At 47.3% G+C, this 15122-nt stretch overlaps 2 protein-coding genes across 8 annotated transcripts in view; one reads left to right on the forward strand and one right to left on the reverse strand.

Moving 5' to 3' along the window:
- PRIMPOL (primase and DNA directed polymerase) overlaps positions 1–9817 on the reverse strand; it is a 46951-nt gene extending 37134 nt beyond the window's left edge. For 2 of the 7 annotated variants that reach the window (XM_023555011.2, XM_010595642.3), the window contains exon 1: positions 9665–9816. The gene's annotated coding sequence lies outside the window, so the exon portion shown is untranslated. Of the gene's footprint in view, positions 1–6026; positions 6273–8644; positions 8721–9664 lie in introns of all 7 variants that reach the window. The other 5 variants (XM_064273521.1, XM_023555012.2, XM_064273522.1 and 2 more) reach the window with 5 other exon arrangements.
- A 131-nt stretch (positions 9818–9948) lies between these two features.
- CASP3 (caspase 3) overlaps positions 9949–15122 on the forward strand; it is a 48103-nt gene continuing 42929 nt past the window's right edge. Inside the window, exon 1 of the mRNA XM_064273524.1 lies at positions 9949–10068. The gene's annotated coding sequence lies outside the window, so the exon portion shown is untranslated. The remainder of the gene's footprint in view (positions 10069–15122) is intronic.

Genomic DNA, 15122 nt, shown 5'->3' on the forward strand with positions numbered 1-15122 from the left:
CGGGGTCAGGAGAGAAGAAGACCCTCAATGAGATGGAATGACACAGTGACTACAGTAATGGGCTCAAGCATAACAACGATTGTAAGGATGGTGCAGGACTGGGCAGTGTTTCGTTCTGTGGTACACAGGGTCGCTATGAGTCGGGACCGACTCGACAGCACCTAACAACAACAACAACATGGACTGCAAGAAGAATGAACAAGTCTGTCTTGGAGGAAGTACAGCCAGATTGCTCCCTGGAAGCAAAGATGGTAGGACTTCGTCTCAAGTACTTTGGGTCAGCAATAAAGAGGAAGATCCTCCACAAGATGAATTGACACAGTGTCTCTAACAATGCGCTTAAACACAGCAATGATTTTGAGGACCATGCAAGACCAGTGTGTCGTTCTGTTGTACACAGGGTCACTACGAAGTAGGAAGCAACTTGATGGCACCTAACAACAACAAATACCTGTGGATATAATCCTACTTGGGAATAGAGTTTTCTTTGTTACGTAAACAGGCCACATCACTGTAGGGTATGTCCTAAACCTAACCATTTCTGAGCTCAAAAGAACAGCACAGACGCAGAGACAAGACCCACAAGGAGGGGGAGACAGACTCCATGTGAAGATCATCAAGGAACACCGGGGCTACAGAAGCTAAAACAGGACCGTCCCCCAGAACCAAAAGAGAGAGAGAACCTTCCCTTTACAGCTGGTGTCCTGAATTCGGACTTCCAGCCTCTTAAACTGTGACAAAATAAATTTCTGTTCTTTAAAACCACCCACTCGTGGTATTTTTGTTACAGCAGCACTAGGAAACTAAGATACCTGGTTATCAGATATCCTTACATTCTGGCTCTTCCATCTAAACAGTGCTATGATTTTGGACAGGTTAATGAAGTGCCCTGGGTCTTAGCTTCAACAACTGCAAAATGGGAATCAGCATCATCTTAAATAATTCATATAGTTACCCTGAGGATAAGCGTGATAGGATATAGGGAAATTCTCCATAAATTACAAAGTCTTACGTAAATATAGGTACTTTTTGTATCACTATGACTTTTCTTACAATCATCTTATTTAATCAAGTGCTATCTACCTGGCCCAGCATGGTGCTACCACCTTGGACGCCATTTCTGTGCTATCACTGTTCAGTGTAAAATCCATTTCCAGGTACAACTGTGCAGGTCTTAGTTCCTTTTTCTTTGTTTCTATCCAGTGTTCCCTCTTCTCTGTCAATACAACTTTAAATTGGGAGGATAACTTACTGTATGAACAGAAATTACAATATTTGCTAGATTTTGCTTTGGATGTCTATGGTAATGGATGATTTCTGTTCCCATATGATTTCTGTTCCCAAGGTGAGGGGCTAGGCAATATATTCCTACTTTAGGATTATGGTTTGCTTACAAAGGAAAGAGAAGAGGTTTTTAGAAGGGATGGGGGAGGACTTCCACTGTGGATTCAAGGTAGCCATAAACTCTCTGCTATCCCTCCTATCATGAGAGGCTGCCTAAGGCCACCCTCACACTGGCTCTGGGCGTGGCCGCGTGATTTGATGAGCCAACCAGAAGTTGGCAAATGTGAACCTAGCAGTGGTTTAACAAGCGTAATTTTAAGAAAAAGTTAATTTGTTGCTTTTTTTTAAGCCAGTAAGTTTTGGGCTGTTTTTCACACAGAAATAATCGATAGTCTTCCTTTTCACTGATAGCACCATGAGGCAGTCTGACTCTGTTATATGGGGTTGCTATGAGTCAGAATTGACTCTAGGGCATACAACAACATGTCATAATTTAGAAGTCCCTGGGTGTCGAAATTGGTTAAATGCTAGACTACTAGCCGAAAGACAGGCAGTTAAAACCCACCCAGGGGTGCCTTGGAAGACAGGTCTAGTGATTTGCTTCTGATAAGTTACAAGCTTGAAAACCCTACGGAACAGGTCTACTCTGCACACATGGGTCACCATGAGTTGGAATTGACCCCACGGCAACTAACAACAAGAATGCCATAATTCATCTATGGGGAAACTGATGGATTACTATTTTTTAAAAGTGACATAATAATATACATCAAAGCTTTTGAGGGCAAATTCCTATGTACCTCTACCAATGCTTTTCTAGAACTTGTCTTATTCAGGGGATAGATATTGTCTTGAATTTTAGCAGAAAAGTTTGAGGCAACAGCAAACTCACTGGTAAATGATATATTCCCTGGGAGGTAAACAGTATCACCTTAAAAGATTGAGAGGATAAGGATATCACGACATTGTTAGAAAAAAAGGGCATATTATCCATAAATTTCAAGTTTAATTTCAACTACAACAGACCTAAGAAAGATTATCCTCTCAAAGTCATATTTAATCCACATGGAAATTATAAATTATAAAAGAAGAAATAAAATTCTAAATGTATCATTTAGATATACCTGAGAAAAAAATAAAATTTCAGAGGATTGAGGCAATGGAGCAATTAAAAACAATTATTTTTCAATGTAAAATCACTTGATTCCTTATTGCTACGTAGATCTGATATTACTGTACTTCGCAGATACTGTGTTTTTCACCAATTGAAGGACTGTGGCAACACTATGTTGAGCAAGCTATCGTACCATTTTTCCAACAGCATGTTCTCAATTTGTGTCTGTGTCACATTTTGGTAATTCTTACAATATTTCAAACTTTTTCATTACTATTATAGCTGTTATGGTAATCTGTGATCCGAGATCTTTTATGTTCCTATTGTTATAGTTTTGGGGCACCACAAACCACACCCATATACGACAATGAACTTAATTGATAAATATATGTATTCTGACTGCTCCCCATCTCCCGAGCTCTCCTTGGGCCTCCACATTCCCTGAGACAGAACAATACTGAAATTAGGCCAGTTAATAACTCTACAATGTCATCTACATGTTCAAGTGAAAGGAGGAGTCACACGTTTCTCACTTTAACTCAAAAGCTAGAAATGATTAAGCTTAGTGAGGAAGGCATACCCAAAGCCTAGGTAGGTGGAAAGCTAGGCCTCTTGTGCCAAATAGTCAGCCAAGTTGTGAATGCAGAAGAAAAGTTCTTAGAGGAAATTAAAAGTGCTATTCCAGTGAACATATGAATAATAAGAAAGCGGAACAGCTTTATTATCGACACGGAGAAAGTTTTAGTGGTCTGGATAGAAGATCAAACCAGCCGCAACATTTCCTTTAGCCAAAACCTAATCCAGAGCAAGGCCCTAACTCTCTTCAACTCTGTGAAGGCTGAGAGAGGTGAGGAAGTCACAGACAAAGAATTTGAAGCGAAGTTGTTTCATGAGGTTTAAAGAAAGACGCCATCTCCATAACATAAAAGTTCAAGGTGAGGCAGCCAGTGCTCTTGTAGAAGCTCCAGCAAGTTATCTAGAAGCTCTGGCTAAGACAATTGATGAAGACGCCTACATGAGACAACAGATCTTCAGTGAAGATGAAACAGCCTTATGCCGGAAGATGCCATCTGGGACTTCCATAGCTAGATGAAGATGCCTACACGACACAACAGATCTTCAATGAAGATGAAACAGCCTTATGCCGGAAGACGCCATCTGGGACTTCCAAAGCTAGATGAAGATGCCTACACGAGACAACAGATCTTCAGTGAAGATGAAACAGCCTTATGCCGGAAGATGCCATCTGGGACTTCCATAGCTAGATGAAGATGCCTACACGACACAACAGATCTTCAATGAAGATGAAACAGCCTTATGCCGGAAGACGCCATCTGGGACTTCCAAAGCTAGATGAAGATGCCTACACGAGACAACAGATCTTCAGTGAAGATGAAACAGCCTTATGCCGGAAGACGCCATCTGGGACTTCCATAGCTAGATGAAGACGCCTACACGAGACAACAGATCTTCAGTGAAGATGAAATAGCCTTATGCCGGAAGATGCCATCTGGGACTTCCACAGCTAGATGAAGACGCCTACACGAGACAACAGATCTTCAGTGAAGATGAAACAGCCTTATGCCGGAAGACGCCATCTGGGACTTCCATAGCTAGATGAAGACGCCTACACGAGACAACAGATCTTCAGTGACGATGAAACAGCCTTATGCCGGAAGACGCCATCTGGGACTTCCATAGCTAGATGACAACAGACCTTCAGTGAAGATGAAACAGCCTTATGCCGGAAGACGCCATCTGGGACTTCCATAGCTAGATGAAGATGCCTACATGAGACAACAGATCTTCAATGAAGATGAAACAGCCTTATGCCGGAAGACGCCATCTGGGACTTCCATAGCTAGATGACAACAGACCTTCAGTGAAGATGAAACAGCCTTATGCCGGAAGACACCATCTGGGACTTCCGTAGCTAGATGAAGACGCCTAGCATGAGACAACAGATCTTCAGTGAAGATGAAACAGCCTTATGCCGGAAGATGCCATCTGGGACTTCCATAGCTAGATGAAGATGCCTACACGACACAACAGATCTTCAATGAAGATGAAACAGCCTTATGCCGGAAGATGCCATCTGGGACTTCCATAGCTAGATGAAGATGCCTACACGAGACAACAGATCTTCAATGAAGATGAAACAGCCTTATGCCGGAAGATGCCATCTGGGACTTCCATAGCTAGATGAAGATGCCTACATGAGACAACAGATCTTCAGTGAAGATGAAACAGCCTTATGCCGGAAGACGCCATCTGGGACTTCCATAGCTAGATGAAGATGCCTACACGAGACAACAGATCTTCAGTGAAGATGAAACAGCCTTATGCCGGAAGATGCCATCTGGGACTTCCATAGCTAGATGAAGATGCCTACACGACACAACAGATCTTCAATGAAGATGAAACAGCCTTATGCCGGAAGACGCCATCTGGGACTTCCAAAGCTAGATGAAGATGCCTACACGAGACAACAGATCTTCAGTGAAGATGAAACAGCCTTATGCCGGAAGACGCCATCTGGGACTTCCATAGCTAGATGAAGATGCCTACACGAGACAACAGATCTTCAGTGAAGATGAAACAGCCTTATGCCGGAAGACGCCATCTGGGACTTCCATAGCTAGATGAAGACGCCTACACGAGACAACAGATCTTCAGTGACGATGAAACAGCCTTATGCCGGAAGACGCCATCTGGGACTTCCATAGCTAGATGACAACAGACGTTCAGTGAAGATGAAACAGCCTTATGCCGGAAGACGCCATCTGGGACTTCCATAGCTAGATGAAGATGCCTACATGAGACAACAGATCTTCAATGAAGATGAAACAGCCTTATGCCGGAAGATGCCATCTGGGACTTCCATAGCTAGATGACAACAGACCTTCAGTGAAGATGAAACAGCCTTATGCCGGAAGACACCATCTGGGACTTCCGTAGCTAGATGAAGACGCCTAGCATGAGACAACAGATCTTCAGTGAAGATGAAACAGCCTTATGCCGGAAGACGCCATCTGTGACTTCCATAGCTAGAGAGAAGCCAACGCCTGGCTTCAAAGCCTCACAGCACAGGCTGACTCTCTTGTTAGGGCCAAATACAGCTGGTGACTTTAAGTTGAAACCAACGATGACTTACCATTCGGAAAATCCTAGGGCCTTAAGAACTATGCTAAATTAAGCTGCCTATGCTCTATAAATGGAACAACAAAGCCTGCATGACAGCACATCTGTTTGCAACATGGTTTACTGAATATTTTAAGCCCATTGTTGAGACCTACTGCTCAGGAAAAAGGATTCCTTTCAAAATATTATTGCTCATTGACAACGCACCTGGTCACCCAAGAGCTCTGATGGAGATGTACAAGAAGATTAATGTTGTTTTCATGCCTGCTAACACAACATCTATTCTGCAGCCCAGGGATCAAGGACTAATTTTGACTTTCAAGTGTTATTATTTAAGAAATACATTTCATAAGGGTATAGTTGCCGTAGATAGTGATTTCTCTGGTGGATCTGGACAAAGGAAACAGAAAACCTTCTGGAAAGGATTCCCTGGTTTAGATGCCATTAAGAATATTCATGATTCATGGGAGGAGGTCAAAATACCAACATTAACAGGAGTTTGGAAGAAGTTGATTCCAACCCTCATGGATGACTTTGAGGGGTTCAAGACTTCAGTGGAGGAGGTAGCAAGAGGTAGCAAGACAACTAGAATTAGAAGTGGAGCCTGAAGATGTAACTGAACTGCTGTAATCTCAGGAAAAAACTTGAACGGATGAGGAGTTGCTTCTTATGGATGAGCAAAGAAAGTGGTTTCTTGAGATGGAATCGACTCCTGGTGAAGACGCTATGAACACTGTGGAAATGACAACAAAGGATTTAGGATATTACATCAACTCAATTGATAAAGCAGTGTCAGGGTTTGAGAGGACTGACTCCAATTTTGGAAGAACTTCTACTGTGGCTAAAAACAGTGCTATCTTTCTTTTGGAAACCCTGGTGGTGTAGTGGTTAAGTGCTACGGCTGCTGTCCAAGAGGTCAGCAGTTCGAATCCACCAGGCACTCCTTGGAAATTCTATGGGGCAGTTCTATTCTGTCCTATAGGGTCGCCATGAGTCGGAATCAACTCGACGGCACTGGGTTCTGGGTTCTGGTATCTTTTAAGATTGTGTATCAAAGCCTCTTTTCACACAAGGACCATTGACTATCTTGGATAACAGTCTCCAAGTTCCAAAGAAAAACGGTATTCATTATACTTTAACAGTAGGCTTAAAAGCTCTTTTACATATTTCTTAAGATAGCACTAAAATATTTATTTAACCGTTTTTGATACTGATGTTACAACTAACTGTGACCAGGACAGAAAAAAAGGCTGGCCAGCAAAGTAACCAAAAAACCCATTGGCATTGAGTCGATTCTGACTCGTAGCCACCCTGTGGGACAGAGTAGAACCACCCCATACAGTTCCCAAGGAGCGCCTGGTGGATTCGAACTGCCGACATTTTTGGTTAGCAGTCGTAGCTCTTAACCACTACGCCATCAGGGTTTCCAGCCGGCAAAGTATGCTTGGCTTAATCCTTTTAGAGTGACTGTAGTGAAAGGACAGTGGAAACTGAAGAGAAGACCCAGACATTCCACCCAAGTAACCCTGGCTTCTCTGAGTTTTTGTCTAGTCTTGCGCAGTTATGATACCTGATGATATGATACCAATTTCCAAGAGCAGCTGGCTAGGGGGAGCATTCTTCATGCTCACTGGCTTCTAGAGAGACAAGAAATCAGCTTTACCATGGATCTCCCTAGCCCAGCTCTTCCAGCTTCTTTCTTTTGCTTGTTTAGCCACTGGTCAATTCCTCTTCCTGAACTTTGACTTTTCTTTCTGCCCCGAAAATCGGCATTTTGTGTTTTCTGGCATTTATGTTTTAGTTGTAGTATTTAGAGATGTTTTCTTAATACAATCCCTGTCATGGATTGAATTATGTCCCCCTAAAAATATGTGTATCAATTTGGCTGGGCCATGACTTCTAGTATCGTGTACTTGTCTTTCATTTTGTGATTGTAATTTTATGCTAAAGAGGATTAAGGGGGAATTGTAAAACCCTTACCCAGGTCACATCCCTGACCCAATTAAAGGGAGATTTCCTGGGGTGTGGCCTGTACTACCCTTTATCTTTCAAGAGATAAAAAGGAAAGGGAATCAAAGAGAGAGTGGGGGACCTCATACCACCCAGAAAGCAGTGATGGGAGCAGAGTGTATCCTTTGGACCTGGAGCCTCTGTGTGGAGAAGCTCCTAGTCCGGGGGAAGACTGATGAGAAGACTGACTGAGACAGAAAGACTTCCCCTGAAGCTGACACCCTGAATTTGGACTTTTTGCCTACTTTACTGTGAAGAAATAAATTTCTCTTTGTTAAAGCCATCCACTGGTGGTATTTCTGTTATAGCAGCACTAGATGACTAAGACAATCCCTGTCTGGCCTCTTAGAACATATTTATACTATTTCTCCCAGCAGTAAAGTTTTCAGAGGAAAGTACATTACTTAAATTTGTTTATAGTAATATTGTACAAGTTGAATTTCTAGATGAATAATACCTTAAGAAATTACATATAAAAATTGTGTTTTCTTACCCTCCCTCCCCATATTACCTTGCCTGTCTATACTTGAACACAAATAACTTACATTCAGATTTCCCCAAAATCTACTGTAAGAGATAAAAAAAAAAAACAGTTATATGTTGTTTATTTTTCCAGTTCGTCCTTTCTTTCCACAGGATCTCCCATCCAACCAGCACAACTCTGCCAGACTTATGTCACCCTTGAAACCATTTTCATAACTTTTCATATGCATACTCATTTATGATTCTTAGCATCAATAAATTCACAATACAGTTTACCTCGCAGAGTCTGGACTCATCTCCATAGTCTTGTCCTAAATAACTTACCCATTTTATTTCTCATTGCTCAGCCTTCTCACCAGAGGAATAATGGCCACTCCCTGCTCCCCGGCCCACTCCCAGAGTCCTCCTGCACCTGTTTCTCTCCTCTGGAATGCCCCACTGTTCCTTTCCTAGTCTTCTCTTTTAGGCATTTTAAGGCCCAGATCAAGTTGTGGCATCATTATGTCACCTCTGTAAGTGAAATCACTGGGCTTTGCCACAAGACATTGACTCCGCTCAGCCATTTTGCTATAATTAAGGTTTTGCTAATTCAAGTAAATTAGCATAACTTACATGAAAACAGACATCTGCAGCTGATGCTGTATTCGAAGCATCTTGTGAAGAAAGTTCTGCACAGGAAGGGGTTGTTCTGCACAGGAAGGGGTTTAGGCTTGGGTTAGAAGGGTTCATCCAACTATACTAGTTACCTCCTTGAAAGTTACTGTCATGTTGAATGAATCACTGCTTGGAGCAGGTCCTATCTTTCAGTTTTGTTGCAGCAGGAAAAAGGACTGCAAAACAGTGGTTCTCTCTCCGTTTCGGAGGAATAGAAAGAAAGAAAAAAAAAAAAACAGGTGAACTGGAGTTGATCCTGACTCATGGTGACCCATGTGTGTGAAAGGGCCTAAATTTTATTCCTGGTATCTAAGTTTAACTTCCGTGACTGTCCTACTAGCAAAAGCAAACTACTTCACCTCCTGCAGGCCCAGTGGGGATTGGAATTCCTACGTCGAGGGGTTGTTGAAAGAATACAACTAAGAAAATATATAATGAAAATGTAAGAGCGTGGTATAAGCAGTAAAATACGAGCACTAAAATATAATTACGCATATTTACGTACAGAATACAACCCGTTGCCATGGAGTCAATTCCGACTCATAGCGACCCTATAGGACAGGGCAGAACTGCCCCATAGGGTTTTCATGTAGAGGCTGGGGGATCTGAACCGCCAACATTTGGGTTAGCAACCGAGCTCTTAACCACTGCGCCACCTGGGCTACAAGTACAGAATATAGTCCCTGACTTATACTGGAATAGGGTAAGTGCTGGGGCAGGATACTTCCTAAGATGGAGTCCCTGACCTGGCGTCAGGAAGTCATGTCTTGAAATTTTATGCAGCATTCCATGCTCAAGTGTGTTGGTATATTCTTCCGGGAAAACGATTCATAGTTTGCATCCGGTTCGGAAATGAGTTCGCGACCCCAAATTGGCAGGAACCAGCAGGACAGTTAAGGCTTTCGATTTGGTTAAAGCTAACTGGAGGGTAGCAAAGGGAAGACATCACATTATCAGAGGGGAAGAAGAATTACCAACCCGGGTGCCGACTTGCTCCCCTTCATCCCGGCTGTCGGACGCGGCGTCAGACTAGGTGTCGCCTCCCGTCTCTGCGCCTTGGCCGCGGCGCGGTGTGCAGGTCCCCAGTTCGTCGCCAGGACCCCGCGCTCGGGGCGGAAGGCCGCGGGTCGTCAGAGGAGCGCGGGCACCGCCCACAGTGGTGGGAAGGGGCCTTCAAACCCGGCGCGGGGCGGGAAGAGGAGCGCGCCCGGCCTATGGGGTGGCGACGGCGGCCCGGCCTGTGGGGTGGCGACGGCGGCCCGGCCTATGGGCGGTGCTAACGGGGGGCGGCTCTGCCCCCCAGCTCACCCGTGCTGCCCGAGGGCGCTGCAAGTCCAACTAGGAGCGGCGCGGAGGTGCTGGCAGGAGTGTGGAGCTGTGGGGTGAGTGCAGTCGTGTCTCCTTTCCGCCGCGGCGGGGTCCGCCCTGGGCCCGCTCCCCTCTTCTCCCGAGCCCGGCGTCTTCTCCGGGGACCTGCTGGGTCTGCAGCTGCTTCAGGGAGAAGGAGAAGATGGGCGAGGTCCGGACGGTGGATCCTTTGTCTTGGCACTGCCACGAGTGCAGAGCGAGCCCTGAAGCCCGGGGAGCGGAGGCCGGGCCGGGGGCGCCGAGGCCGGGGAGCTGGAGGCCGGGCCGGAGACGCCGAGGCCGGGGAGCGGAGGCCGGGCCGGGAGCGGGAGGCCGGAGAGCGGAGGCCGGGCCGGGGACGCCGAGGCCGGGGAGCTGGAGGCCGGGCCGGGGACGCCGAGGCCGGGGAGCTGGAGGCCGGGCCGGGGACGCCGAGGCCGGGGAGCGGAGGCCGGGCCGGGGACGCCGAGGCCGGGGAGCGGAGGCCGGGCCGGGAGCGGGAGGCCGGGCCGGGGACGCCGAGGCCGGGGAGCTGGAGGCCGGGCCGGAGACGCCGAGGCCGGAGGATAGGAGGCCGGGCCGGGGGCTCTGAGGCCGGAGAATAGGAGGCTGGGCCGGGGGCTCTGAGACCGGGGAGCGGAGGCCGGGCCGGGGGCTCTGAGGCCGGGGAGCGGGAGGCCGGGTCGGAGACGCTGAGGCCGGGGAGCTTAAGGCCGGGCCAAGGGCGCCGAGGCCGGAGGATAGGAGGCTGGGCCGGGGGCTCTGAGACCAGGGAGCGGAGGCCGAGGCCGGAGGATAGAAGGCTGGGCCGGGGGCTCTGAGGCCGGGGAGCGGGAGGCCGAGTCGGAGACGCTGAGGCCGGGGAACTGGAGGCCGGGCCGGGGGTTTCTGAGGCCGAAGAATAGGAGGCTGGGCCGGGGGCTCTGAGACCGGGGAGCGGAGGCCAGGCCGTGGGCGCCGAGGCCGAAGGATAGGAGGCCGGGCCGGCGGTTCCGAGGCCGGGGAGCTGAAGGCCGGGCCAAGGGCGCCGAGGCCGGAGGATAGGAGGCTGGGCCGGGGGCTCTGAGGCCGGGGAGCGGGAGGCCGAGTCGGAGACGCTGAGGCCGGGGAACTGGAGGCCGGGCCGGGGGCTCTGAGGCCAGGCCGGGGGCTCTGAGACCGGGGAGCGGAGGCCAGGCCGTGGGCGCCGAGACCGGAGGATTGGAGGCCGGGCCGGCGGTTCCGAGGCCGGGGAGCTGAAGGCCGGGCCAAGGGCGCCGAGGCCGGAGGATAGGAGGCTGGGCCGGGGGCTCTGAGGCCGGGGAGCGGGAGGCCGAGTCGGAGACGCTGAGGCCGGGGAGCGGGAGGCCGAGTCGGAGACGCTGAGGCCGGGGAACGGGAGGCCGGGCCGGGGGCTCTGAGGCCGGGGAGCTGGAGGCCGGGCCCGGGGCGCCGAAGAGTTGGGGGGCGCGGAATGCTGGCGAAATTGACCGCGGCGGAGACTGCAGGCTCAGGATTGGATGGGGGAGCACCGGAGCATAGGCGCCGGAAAATGGTGCCCCGAGGGCACGCGGCGGCCTAGGAGCAGACCGGGAGGCACTGGCTTTGGGGGCTGGTTCTCTATAGACGTGGGGTTGGTCCCTTCTGCTCTTCGTGTCTGGTTGCCTATGTGACTTAGTGGTGCCAGAGAGCTAATTTCAAACCTTAAACTTAAGCTGCGTTTCAGAGCTGCAGATTTCCCAGAATCCTTCCTGTTGGTCCCTGTGACTCTGTATCCGTGGCCAAAATCACCTGAGATGGGCTTTGAAATCCCCTCAGGCCCTGTTGAGTAAGAATGCCTTTCTCACACCAGTCACTATTTTTCAGTGGTTCTACTCACAAGCCTTTTTACTGGGACTCTCAAGCCTTATTCCCAAATTGCTACCTCTTTCCCCATTCTCAGTAATCATCGAAGCCTGGAAACCGAATGTCAGTCTCCTTGACCACCTCTCCCTTACCCCACCCATTCCCCAGTCAGCCGCCCAGCCCTGTGGCACATCTCTCTACTTGATTTCTGCCACCCTGGTGGCGCAGTAGTTAAGAATTCGGCTGCTAACCAAAAGTTCAGCAGTTCAAATCCACCAGCTGCTCCTTGGAAATTATGGGGCAGCTCTGCTCTGTCCTATAGGGTCATTAGGACTCGACAGCAATGTTTTTGTTTTTGTTTTTGTTTTTCGCTTTGTTTAGTCTCTCACCTAGCTACAGCAGTCTCCTCACAGGTCTGCCCACTTCCAGACCCTTCCTGCCCCTTCACAGCACAAAGCCAGAGGGATCTTTACAAAATGAAAATCCAGATAGCTGTGCCTTTGCACTTAGAATAAATCCGGCCCTTTTAACCTAGTTAATAAGCCAAACTCCGATTGGTTCCCGCTACCCTCCCTTTCATTGTTGGTTATAGTAACACTGTCTCACTTTCTGCACAGCCATGCTCACCTTCATACCTGTTCTCTGCCTATCCCACTCACTATTGCTTGAGAAACACCTACTTATCCTTACGTTCTCATTAAACACTTAAAGATTAGGTCTCCCTGCTATGTGTTCCTTTTGCACCCTACTTTTCCTGTGGAGCCATGGTGGGGTAGTGGTTAAGAGTTTGGCTGCTAACCAAAAGGTCGGCGGTTTGAATCCACTAGCCGCTTCTTGGAAACCCTATGGGGTAGTTCTGCTCTGCCCTGTAGGGTTGCTATGAGTGGGAATGATGTTGATGGCAACGGGTTTGGTTTTTTGGGGTTTCCTAAGATTTTTTTAAGAGGTAAATGTAAAGCTCTATATGACGTGTTGGTTTTTTTTTCTCTGCATATTTTGTTCTTGCCTTCAAATACTGACTATAGAGCTTCTGAATTAGGGTAGAGTTGTTACCGCTGAGGGCACGGAGGCCCTTCAGACTCAATGGATCTTTGTCTTTCTCTTGTGAGAATACATAAAGGAGACAGTTTTGGGTTCAGCTGTATCTAACAGGTTTATTTTACTTGTGACAATTAAAAGGAGTCAGTGGGAGCTTATGCCGCTCCAAAAGACTTACTCAAAAAGGGAAGTGTGAGTGTTTATATGGGCTGGGATGGGGACAGTAGAGCAATGAATATTCAGTGGGTTTCTTTGAAGGGGCGGGTCCCCCTTGGAATGGCAGTGCATACTAATTAGAGGGCGCTTGCATCTGGAATCCAAGATGGAACCTGCTGATATTCAAGCTGGAGCTCTCTCGGCAGCCCTTGGCATCACTTATTATGGGATATAGTGCAGGCACACTGATCTGCACTACATCGCCCCCTTGAGGAGGCAGGGAAGGTCAAACAACGTCACACTTTGTCCTTCTGTGCATGTGGAGCCTGTAAAGGGGGAAGGGACTAAAAAAAAAAAAAAAAAAACTAAGAAGGAAGTAGTAATTCAGTGTCCTTTTAACCTTATCTCCTGTTTACAGGATGTGGCTCCTATTTACCCAACTTCCAGGTGGTAACCTTTCAACAGCTCTTCTATTCCGCCAGCACAGTTAACCCTATCTGTTTCAGAGTAAGATGAGGTTGAGGAGCCCTGGTGGTGCAGTGGTTAAGTGCTCGACTGCTAACCAACCGAAAGTTCAGCAGTTTGAAGCCACCAGCTGCTCTGTGGAAGGAAAGACCTGGCAATCTGCTTCTGTAAAGATTAAACCCATTGTCCCTGTAGGACAGAGTAGACCTGCCCTATCGTAGGCTTTCCAAGGCCTTAATCTTTACAGAAGCAGACTGCCACATCTTTCTCCTGCAGAGCCACTGGGTGGGTTTGAACTGCTGGCCTTTCAGTTTGCAGCTCAGTGCTTAACCACTGCACCACCAAGGCTCATTGGAACTGTCTGCAAAGATTACAGCCTAGGAAACCTGACGGGGCAGCTCTCCTCTGCCATATAAGGTCGCTGTGAGTTGGACTTGACAGCACACATCAAGAGCAAGATGAAGTTATCTGATATGTACCATCTGGAATCTGCCCTGTTGAGTCACTTTTGAATACTGAGTGAACATTGATAGCAGCCCCGAATGAGGACACTTTGTTTCATCCATTACTTTATATATACTCTGAGTGTAATACAGTGCTCTACAAACAGTAGGTGTTAAGTAAGTTATTATGGCATGAATGTTGAATGAATAAATGTTATTAACTCTGACTTTTTACAGTTTCAAGCCACCGCTGGCAAGCAGGATGTTTTTAATCAGATGGTCGTAAACCTGAATCTGATTCTACAGAGCAGTGTTCTTCAATGAGGGGCGGGGAGGGCATTACAGGTTATCTGTAACTTTTACAAAAGGCATCCAGGATCCTTCATTCTACATTTCTTTCATACAAAATATTTAGAGCTGCAAAGACCTTCCCTCTTTCCTCCTTGCACAATGCAAATACTGCGTTCTTTGACTTGTTGCAGCATAAACTCAGGGCCTTGGAATAGTGGAGAGCACTCTAGCTTGTCTTCCTGGTCCCGTGGCTTACACAGGAGAAAAGAAAGGAATGGTTTTAGCTGTTCTTCTGGCACAACTGAACTTACTTTATTTTCTGTTTAATTTTTCTGGTCTATTTACATGATTTCACCTTAATTACATAGAGATTGACTTCACCAGACCCAATAGCAATATCCAGTTTGATAATTCTTGTAAGTTCCAAAAGAAATTCAGAGACCACCTTGGAGAAAATTTTAATAAAATGTCTACTACAATACACCTAAATCTTTTCTTATCCTAACTATTGTGAAAAGGATGCTTTCTCTCTCACTTACTAAATCTGGAAATGTGACTGCTTTTGAGACTTTGTCCTTTCTAACAGATAATAAATACAATCCTGGTATTTTTCAGGTTCCTAGACAAAGTGTAATCTCCCCAGAGGTCATACTAGAAAAGCTTTACCTTTCCTTCAGAGGAAAATGTTTTTGGTTGTTGCCATCGAGTCAGTGTTGACTCATGGTGACTCCCAAGTGTGCAGAATAGAACTGCTCCATAGGGTTTTCAAGGCTGTGACCTTTTGGAAGCACATCACCAGGCCATACTTCCAAGGTGCCTCTGGGTGGGTTTGAACTGCCAACCTTTCAGTTATTAGTGCAGTCTTAACTGTT

This window comes from Loxodonta africana, chromosome 21 (genome assembly GCF_030014295.1).
Source record: "Loxodonta africana isolate mLoxAfr1 chromosome 21, mLoxAfr1.hap2, whole genome shotgun sequence".
Classification (NCBI taxonomy): Eukaryota; Metazoa; Chordata; class Mammalia; order Proboscidea; family Elephantidae; genus Loxodonta; species Loxodonta africana.